This window comes from Ostrea edulis, chromosome 10 (genome assembly GCF_947568905.1).
Source record: "Ostrea edulis chromosome 10, xbOstEdul1.1, whole genome shotgun sequence".
In the NCBI taxonomy this organism is placed as follows: Eukaryota; Metazoa; Mollusca; class Bivalvia; order Ostreida; family Ostreidae; genus Ostrea; species Ostrea edulis.
The window spans coordinates 3023112-3033486 of NC_079173.1; the positions used below are offsets into that span (position 1 = coordinate 3023112).

At 36.9% G+C, this 10375-nt stretch overlaps 1 long non-coding RNA gene across 1 annotated transcript in view; it reads right to left on the reverse strand.

The window, feature by feature from the left end:
• The window catches only part of LOC130050865 (uncharacterized), a 14791-nt gene extending 4710 nt beyond the window's left edge, over nucleotides 1–10081 (reverse strand). Inside the window, exons 1-2 of the long non-coding RNA XR_008799208.1 lie at nucleotides 9169–10081; nucleotides 5310–5400 (exon numbers count right to left, since the gene is read on the reverse strand). This is a non-coding gene — a long non-coding RNA (uncharacterized LOC130050865). The remainder of the gene's footprint in view (nucleotides 1–5309; nucleotides 5401–9168) is intronic.
• Between the last annotated feature and the right edge of the window lie 294 nt (nucleotides 10082–10375).

Genomic DNA, 10375 nt, shown 5'->3' on the forward strand with positions numbered 1-10375 from the left:
TGAGTGTGACAATGTTGTATATACATACAGTGAATTAGTTCTCTATGAGTGTGACAGTGTTGTATATAAACATACAGTGAATTAGTTCTCTATGAGTGTGACAGTGTTGTATATACACATACAGTGAATTAGTTCTCTATGAGTGTGGCAATGTTGTATATACATACAGTGAATTAGTTCTCTATGAGTGTGACAGTGTTGTATATACATACAGTGAATTAGTTCTCTATGAGTGTGACAGTATTGTATATACATACAGTGAATTAGGTATCGTTGATTGTGACAGTGTTGTATATATATACAGTGAATTAGTTCTCTATGAGTGTGACAGTGTTGTATATATATATATATACAGTGAATTAGTTGTCTATGAGTGTTACAGTGTTGTATATACAAACAGTGAATTAGTTCTCTATGAGTGTGACAGTGTTGTATATATAAACAGTGAATTAGTTCTCTATGAGTGTGACAGTGTTGTATATACATACAGTGAATTAGTTCTCTATGAGTGTGACAGTGTTGTATATACACATACAGTGAATTAGTTCTCTATGAGCGTGACAGTGTTGTATATACACATACAGTGAATTAGTTCTCTATGAGTGTGACAATGTTGTATATACACATACAGTGAATTAGTTCTCTATGAGCGTGACAGTGTTGTATATACACATACAGTGAATTAGTTCTCTATGAGTGTGACAATGTTGTATATACACATACAGTGAATTAGTTCTCTATGAGTGTGACAATGTTGTATATACACATACAGTGAATTAGTTCTCTATGAGTGTGACAGTGTTGTATATACATACAGTGAATTAGTTCTCTATGAGTATGACAATGTTGTATATACATACAGTGAATTAGTTCTCTATGAGTTTGACAGTGTTGTATATACAAACAGTGAATTAGTTCTCTATGAGTGTGACAGTGTTGTATATACAAACAGTGAATTAGTTCTCTATGAGGGTGACAATGTTGTATATACACATACAGTGAATTAGTTCTCTATGAGTGTGACAGTGTTGTCTATACACATACAGTGAATTAGTTCTCTATGAGTGTGACAGTGTTGTATATACATACAGTGAATTAGTTCTCTATGAGTGTGAGAGTGTTGTATATACACATACAGTGAATTAGTTCTCTATGAGGGTGACAGTGTTGTATATACAGTGAATTAGTTCTCTATGAGTGAGACAATGTTGTATATACACCTACAGTGAATTAGTTCTCTATGAGCGTGACAGTGTTATATATACATACAGTGAATTAGTTCTCTATGAGTGTGACAGTGTTGTATACACAGTGAAGTAGTTCTCTATGAGTGTGACAGTGTTGTATATATAATGAATTGGTTCTTTATGAGTGTGACAGTGTTGTATATACATACAGTTAATTAGTTCTCTATGAATGTGACAGTGTTGTATACACAATGAAGTACTTCTCTATGAGCGTGACAATGTTGTATATACACATACAGTGAATTAGTTTTCTATGAGTGTGACAATGTTGTATATATACATACAGTGAATTAGTTCTCTATGAGTGTGACAGTGTTGTATATACATACAGTGAATTAGTTCTCTATGAGTGTGACAGTGTTGTATATACATACAGTGAATTAGTTCTCTATGAGTGTGACAGTGTTGTATATACACATACAGTGAATTAGTTCTCTATGAGTGTGACAGTGTTGTATATACATACAGTGAATTAGTTCTCTATGAGTGTGACAATGTTGTATATACATACAGTGAATTAGTTTGCTATGAGTGTGACAGTGTTATATATATATATAGTGAATTAGTTCTCTATGAGTGTGACAGTGTTGTATATACATACAGTGAATTAGTTCTCTATGAGTGTGACAGTGTTGTATATAAATACAGTGAATTAGTTCTCTATGACTGTGACAGTGTTGTATATACACATACAGTGAATTAGTTCTCTATGACTGTGACAGTGTTGTATATACAAACAGTGAATTAGTTCTCTATGACTGTGACAGTGTTGTATATATACAGACAATGAATTAGTTCTGCATGACCGTGACAGTGTTGTATATACACATACAGTGAATTAGTTCTCTATGAGTGTGACAGTGTTGTATATATATACAGTGAATTAGTTCTCTATGAGTGTGACAGTGTTGTATATACACATACAGTGAATTAGTTCTCTATGAGTGTGACAGTGTTGTATATACAGTGAATTAGTTTTCTATGAGTGTGACAGCGTTGTATATACAGTGAATTAGTTCTCTATGAGTGTGACAGTGTTCTATATACACATACAGTGAATTAGTTCTCTATGAGTGTGACAGTGTTATATATATATACAGTGAATTAGTTCTCTATGAGTGTGACAATGTTGTATATACACATACAGTGAATTAGTTCTCTATGAGTGTGACAGTGTTGTATATACACATACAGTGAATTAGTTCTCTATGAGGGTGACAGTGTTGTATATACATACAGTGTATTAGTTCTCTATGAGTGTGACAATGTTGTATATACAAACAGTGAATTAGTTCTCTATGAGTGTGACAGTGTTGTATATACAAACAGTGAATTAGTTCTCTATGAGTTTGACAGTGTTGTATATACACATACAGTGAATTAGTTCTCTATGAGTGTGACAGTATTGTATATACAGTGAATTAGTTCTCTATGAGTGTGACAGTGTTGTATATACACATACAGTGAATTAGTTCTCTATGAGTGTGACAGTGTTGTATATACAGTGAATTAGTTCTCTATGAGTGTGACAGTGTTGTATATATATACAGTGAATTAGTTCTCTATGAGTGTGACAGTGTTGTATACACAGTGAATTAGTTCTCTATGAGTGTGACAGTGTTGAATATACACATACAGTGAATTAGTTCTCTATGAGGGTGACAATGTTGTATATACATATACAGTGAATTAGTTCTCTATGAGTGTGACAGTGTTGTATATACACATACAGTGAATTAGTTCTCTATGAGGGTGACAGTGTTGTATATACACATACAGTGAATTAGTTCTCTATGAGTGTGACAGTGTTGTATATACACATACAGTGAATTAGTTATCTATGAGGGTGACAGTGTTGTGTATACACATACAGTGAATTAGTTCTCTATGAGTGTGACAGTGTTGTATATACATACAGTGAATTAGTTCTCTATGAGGGTGACAGTGTTGTATATACAGTGAATTAGTTCTCTATGAGTGTGACAATGTTGTATATACACCTACAGTGAATTAGTTCTCTATGAGCGTGACAGTGTTATATATACATACAGTGAATTAGTTCTCTATGAGTGTGACAGTGTTGTATACACAGTGAAGTAGTTCTCTATGAGTGTGACAGTGTTGTATATATAATGAATTGGTTCTTTATGAGTGTGACAGTGTTGTATATACATACAGTGAATTAGTTCTCTATGAATGTGACAGTGTTGTATACACAATGAAGTAGTTCTCTATGAGTGTGACAATGTTGTATATACATACAGTGAATTAGTTCTCTATGAGTGTGACAGTGTTGTATATACACATACAGTGAATTAGTTCTCTATGAGTGTCTCAGTGTTGTATATACATACAGTGAATTAGTTCTCTATGAGTGTGACAGTGTTGTATATACACATACAGTGAATTTGTTCTCTATGAGGGTGACAATGTTGTATATACATACAGTGAATTAGTTCTCTATGAGTGTGACAGTGTTGTATATACATAGAGTGAATTAGTTCTCTATGAGTGTGACAGTGTTGTATATACACATACAGTGAATTAGTTCTCTATGAGTGTGACAGTGTTGTATATACACATACAGTGAATTAGTTCTCTATGAGTGTGACAATGTTGTATATACATACAGTGAATTAGTTCTGTATGAGTGTGACAGTGTTGTATATACATACAGTGAATTAGTTCTCTATGAGTGTGACAGTGTTGTATATATATACAGTGAATTAGTTCTCTATGAGTGTGACAATGTTGTATATACACATACAGTGAATTAGTTCTCTATGAGTGTGATAGTGTTGTATACACATACAGTGAATTAGTTATCTATGAGTGTGACAGTGTTGTATATACACATACAGTGAATTAGTTCTCTATGAGTGTGACAATGTTGTATATACATACAGTGAATTAGTTATCTATGAGTGTGACAGTGTTGTATACACATACAGTGAATTAGTTCTCTATGAGTGTGACAGTGTTGTATATACATACAGTGAATTAGTTCTCTATGAGTGTGACAGTGTTGTATATACATACAGTGAATTAGTTCTCTATGAGTGTGACAATGTTGTATATATACATACAGTGAATTAGTTCTTTGAGTGTGACAGTGTTGTATATACAAACAGTGAATTAGTTCTCTATGAGTGTGACAGTGTTGTATATACAAACAATGAATTAGTTCTCTATGAGTATGACAATGTTGTATATACATACAGTGAATTAGTTCTCTATGAGTGTGACAGTGTTGTATATACATACAGTGAATTAGTTCTCTATGAGTGTGACAATGTTGTATATACACATACAGTGAATTAGTTCTCTATGAGTGTGACAGTGTTGTTTACACATACAGTGAATTAGTTCTCTATGAGTGTGACAATGTTGTATATACACATACAGTGAATTAGTTCTCTATGAGTGTGACAGTGTTGTATATACAAACAGTGAATTAGTTCTCTATGAGTGTGACAATGTTGTATATACACATACAGTGAATTAGTTCTCTATGAGTGTGACAATGTTGTATATACATACAGTGAATTAGTTCTCTATGAGTGTGACAATGTTGTATATACACATACAGTGAATTAGTTCTCTATGAGTGTGACAGTGTTGTATATACAAACAGTGAATTAGTTCTCTATGAGTGTGACAGTGTTGTATATACATACAGTGAATTAGTTCTCTATGAGTGTGACAGTGTTGTATATACATACAGTGAATTAGTTCTCTATGAGTGTGACAGTGTTGTATATACATACAGTGAATTAGTTCTCTATGAGTGTGACAGTGTTGTATATACATACAGTGAATTAGTTCTCTATGAGTGTGACAGTGTTGTATATACACATACAGTGAATTAGTTCTCTATGAGTGTGACAGTGTTATATATACATACAGTGAATTAGTTCTCTATGAGTGTGACAGTGTTGTATATACATACAGTGAATTAGTTCTCTATGAGTGTGACAGTGTTGTATATACACACACAGTGAATTAATTCTTTATGAGTTTGAGAGTGTTGTATATGCATATAATAAATATTCATGTACTTACTGTAGAACGTCATCAAGTGTCGGCGTATAAACGTATTCTCGTGTGCAGTGTCAACCGACACCAAGCTTCCACCCAAATTGATGCACTTTATCTACAGACAGACACATAGATACATGTATATCATTGTAACATTCTTGAATAACGACTTTAAGAACTTTGAACAAAACAAAGCTTTGCATTCTATAATCACCTCAAACTTTATACCTTGATAAGTTTATTTTTTTTTTTATTCCTGAGAGGATGAACTGTGACACTGACTGCCAGCTCATTATACCTCATTAAGCCTGTTAACATACCTCATTAAGCCTGTTAACATACCTCATTAAGCCTGTTAGCATACCTCATTAAGCCTGTTAACATACCTCATTAAGCCTGTTAACATACCTCATTAAGCCTGTTAGCATACCTCATTAAGCCTGTTAACATACCTCATTAAGCCTGTTAACATACCTCATTAAGCCTGTTAACATACCTCATTAAGCCTGTTACATACCTCATTAAGCCTGTTAGCATACCTCATTAAGCCTGTTACATACCTCATTAAGCCTGTTAGCATACCTCATTAAGCCTGTTAGCATACCTCATTAAGCCTGTTAGCATACCTCATTAAGCCTGTTAGCATACCTCATTAAGCCTGTTAGCATACCTCATTAAGCCTGTTAGCATACCTCATTAAGCCTGTTAACCTCATTAAGCCTGTTAACATACCTCATTAAGCCTGTTAACCTCATTAAGCCTGTTAACATACCTCATTAAGCCTGTTAACCTCATTAAGCCTGTTAACCTCATTAAGCCTGTTAACGCTGTATACCTCATTAAGCCTGTTAGCATACCTCATTAAGCCTGTTAGCGCTGTATACCTCATTAAGCCTGTTAGCATACCTCATTAAGCCTGTTAGCATACCTCATTAATCCTGTTAGCATACCTCATTAAGCCTGTTAGCATACCTCATTAAGCCTGTTAGCGCTTTATACCTCATTAAGCCTGTTAGCGCTTTATACCTCATTAAGCCTGTTAGCCTCATTAAGCCTGTTAACATACCTCATTAAGCCTGTTAGCACTTTATACCTCATTAAGCCTGTTAGCGCTTTATACCTCATTAAGCCTGTTAGCCTCATTAAGCCTGTTAACATACCTCATTAAGCCTGTTAGCGCTTTATACCTCATTAAGCCTGTTAGCGCTTTATACCTCATTAAGCCTGTTAGCCTCATTAAGCCTGTTAACATACCTCATTAAGCCTGTTAACGCTTTATACCTCATTAAGCCTGTTAACGCTTTATACCTCATTAAGCCTGTTAACGCTTTATACCTCATTAAGCCTGTTAACGCTTTATACCTCATTAAGCCTGTTAGCGCTTTATACCTCATTAAGCCTGTTAGCGCTTTATACCTCATTAAGCCTGTTAGCCTCATTAAGCCTGTTAGCCTCATTAAGCCTGTTAGCCTCATTAAGCCTGTTAGCCTCATTAAGCCTGTTAACCTCATTAAGCCTGTTAGCGCTTTATACATACCTCATTAAGCCTGTTAGCGCTTTATACATACCTCATTAAGCCTGTTAGCGCTTTATACATACCTCATTAAGCCTGTTAGCGCTTTATACCTCATTAAGCCTGTTAACCTCATTAAGCCTGTTAGCGCTTTATACATACCTCATTAAGCCTGTTAGCGCTTTATACATACCTCATTAAGCCTGTTAGCGCTTTATACATACCTCATTAAGCCTGTTAGCGCTTTATACCTCATTAAGCCTGTTAACGCTTTATACCTCATTAAGCCTGTTAGCGCTTTATACCTCATTAAGCCTGTTAACCTCATTAAGCCTCATTAAGCCTGTTAGCGCTTTATACCTCATTAAGCCTGTTAGCGCTTTATACCTCATTAAGCCTGTTAACCTCATTAAGCCTCATTAAGCCTGTTAGCGCTTTATACCTCATTAAGCCTGTTAACGCTGTATACCTCATTAAGCCTGTTAACGCTTTATACCTCATTAAGCCTGTTAACCTCATTAAGCCTCATTAAGCCTGTTAGCGCTTTATACCTCATTAAGCCTGTTAACGCTTTATACCTCATTAAGCCTGTTAGCGCTTTATACCTCATTAAGCCTGTTAGCATACCTCATTAAGCCTGTTAACGCTTTATACCTCATTAAGCCTGTTAACGCTTTATACCTCATTAAGCCTGTTAACGCTTGATACCTCATTAAGCCTGTTAACGCTGTATACCTCATTAAGCCTGTTAACGCTTTATACATACCTCATTAAGCCTGTTAGCGCTGTATAAAAGGAATACAGGTGTGATACCTCATTAAGCCTGTTAGCGCTTTATACCTCATTAAGCCTGTTAACGCTTTATACCTCATTAAGCCTGTTAACGCTTTATAAAAGGAATACAGGCGTGAATCGTTGTAGGATGTATTCTCGTGTAAAATCCAAAAATGAAATTTGTATTTCATCCATGCATTTACATTCTATTTTCATTTTCGATCGAAATTCCATTCGTTTAAAAACCTCTTTCCCTCCTAACTTCCCTCTTCTCTTTCCCTTCTCACTTCTCTATTCTCTTTCCCTCCTCACGTTCCTTTTCTCTTTCCCTCCTCACGTCACTCTTCTCTTTCCCTCCTCATTTTCCTCTTAGTTTTCCCTCCTAACTTCCCTCTTCGTTTCCCTCCTAACTTCCCTCTTCTCTTTCCTTCCTAACTTCCCTCTTCTCTTTCCCTCCTAACTTTCCTCTTCGTTTTCCCTCCTAAGTTCCCTCTTCTCTTTCCCACCTCACTTCCCTCTTCTCTTTCCCTCCTAACTTCCCTCTTCTCTTTCCCTCCTCACTTCATTTTTCTATTTCCCTCCTCACTTCCCTCTTCTCTTTCCCTCCTCACGTCACTCTTCTCTTTTCCTCCTCACTTTCCTCTTCTCTTTCCCTCCTCACTTCTCTCTTTTTTCCCTCCTCACTTCACTCTTTTTTCCCTCCTCACTTCACTCCCCTCTTTCCCTCCTCACTTTTCTCTTCCCTCCTCACTTCCATCTTCTCTTTTCCTCGTAACTTACCTCTTCTCTTTCCCTCCTCACTTCACTCTTCTCTTTCCCTCCTCACTTCCCTCTTCTCTTTCCCTCCTCACGTCCCTCTTCTGTTTCCCTCCTCACTTCACTTTTCTCTTTCCCTCCTCACTTCCCTCTTCTCTTTCCCTCCTCACTTCCTTCTTCTCTCCCCCCCTAACTTCACTTTTCTCTTTCTCTCCTCACTTCACTCTTCTCTTTCCCTCCTCACTTCCCTCTTCTCTTTCCCTACTCACTTCACTTTTCTCTTTCCCTCCTTACTTCCCTCTTCTCTTTCCTTCCTAACTTCCTTCTTCTCTTTCCCTCCTCACTTCCTTCTTCTCTTTCCCTCCTCACTTCACTTTTCTCTTTCCCTCCTTACTTCCCTCTTCTCTTTCCCTCCTAACTTCCTTCTTCTCTTTCCCTCCTAACTTTCCTCCTCACTTCCTTCTTCTCTTTCCCTTCTCACTTCACTCTTCTCTTTTCCTCTTCTCTTTCCCTCCTCACGTTCCTCTTCTCTTTCCCTCTTCGCTTTCCCTCCTCACGTCCCTCTTCTCTTTCCCTCCTCACGTTCTTCTTTTCTTTCCCTCCTCACTTCACTCTTCTCTTTCCCTCTTCACTTCCCTCTTCTCTTTCCCTCCTCACCTCACTCTTCTTTTTCCCTCCTAACTTCCCTTATAACTTTCCTCCTAACCTCCCTCTTCTTTGTCCCTCCTCATGTCCCCTTGTCTCTCCTATTCCCCCTGTCAGTTCAAATGTAAATGCGCGTGTATACATGTGTGGTTTAGATAATTCAGAGCTTGTAAGAGATTAGAACAATTAACTTACCAGTGCCCTGTACCATTCTAGGCGATCTCGACTGAAATAATAACAGCTCTTCTGGTAGGGTAACCATGCATGCGGACAAAACCGCCCACTGAGCCGTGCAGACACGTGATCAAATCGCTGAAACTGCGTTCTTTGGTACTGGTACTCGGATCGTCGCCGGTCATATCCCTCCGTAACTAAAAACACATTATAAAGGTCTAAAATTTTTGTATCTCATGGGGACCGGGGCTGTCCCTTACCTTTTTTACAATGGCCATTATTTGTTATTTTGTAATGCAAATCAAATATATATTGGGTAACCACCAAACACTATTTCTAACAACAGTAGTGAATAGCTTGCCATTTTGACGTTTATTTTGCGTCCTGTCGAAAAATCACTCATATTGAGACGTCACCAGTTGTAAGTGAAGTACAAATTTAGACCTATCGTTAGCGCTCACATGCGTTGACGTGAGAGTTCTTTATCTTGACAACGCGACATGTAATCCCCGTTTTTTTAAGGTCATATTCGAAAGACCCGCGATTTTCACTTCTAAATGCCGGTGCAACGACGAAAAGTGACCCCTGTAGATTATTGACAGGGGGGTTGTTCAAATTTCTACGAAGAAAAATGACCCCGGGTCAATATTTTCCGACAAGTAGGGTTATTTTTGAACCGTAGAAAATCCTTCCAGTCCGGTAATTCTACGACTCCACTCACGTTGAAAAATGACCCCATCGAAATCTGACCCCCTACTTTTTCTACTATATTGTATAATAGAACCTTTAGAAATGAGATGTGATCCCGGGGTTGGGAAGGGTCGGCGAAGGCCCAGAGATAACTGCGTCTCCTGATTTTATTTATATTTTCAAATGCATGTTGGGGAGGGAGCAAAGTATCTTCCTCCTCCTTAACACCACATCTTAATACTAGCATCATATACAAGGTATGTGGTATATTTTTTTGCTTGCATCCCAATGAGTATTTTTTTTTTGTAGTTTTTTTTTCTTCCTGTAAGGTTTTGTTCCGAAAATGGCATATGTTTCTGACAACCATATACCTATAGAGACATTTAAAGGACAAGTTTGCGGCCCCGTACTTCTAGCTTTAGATTTGTGCCCGCTTTCAACCTACCCCCACCTCCACCTTTTATCAGTTTCTGGATACACTAATGCATTGAATCATAAACGTATTGTATTCTGGTTATATTACAACAGAGTTACCTGG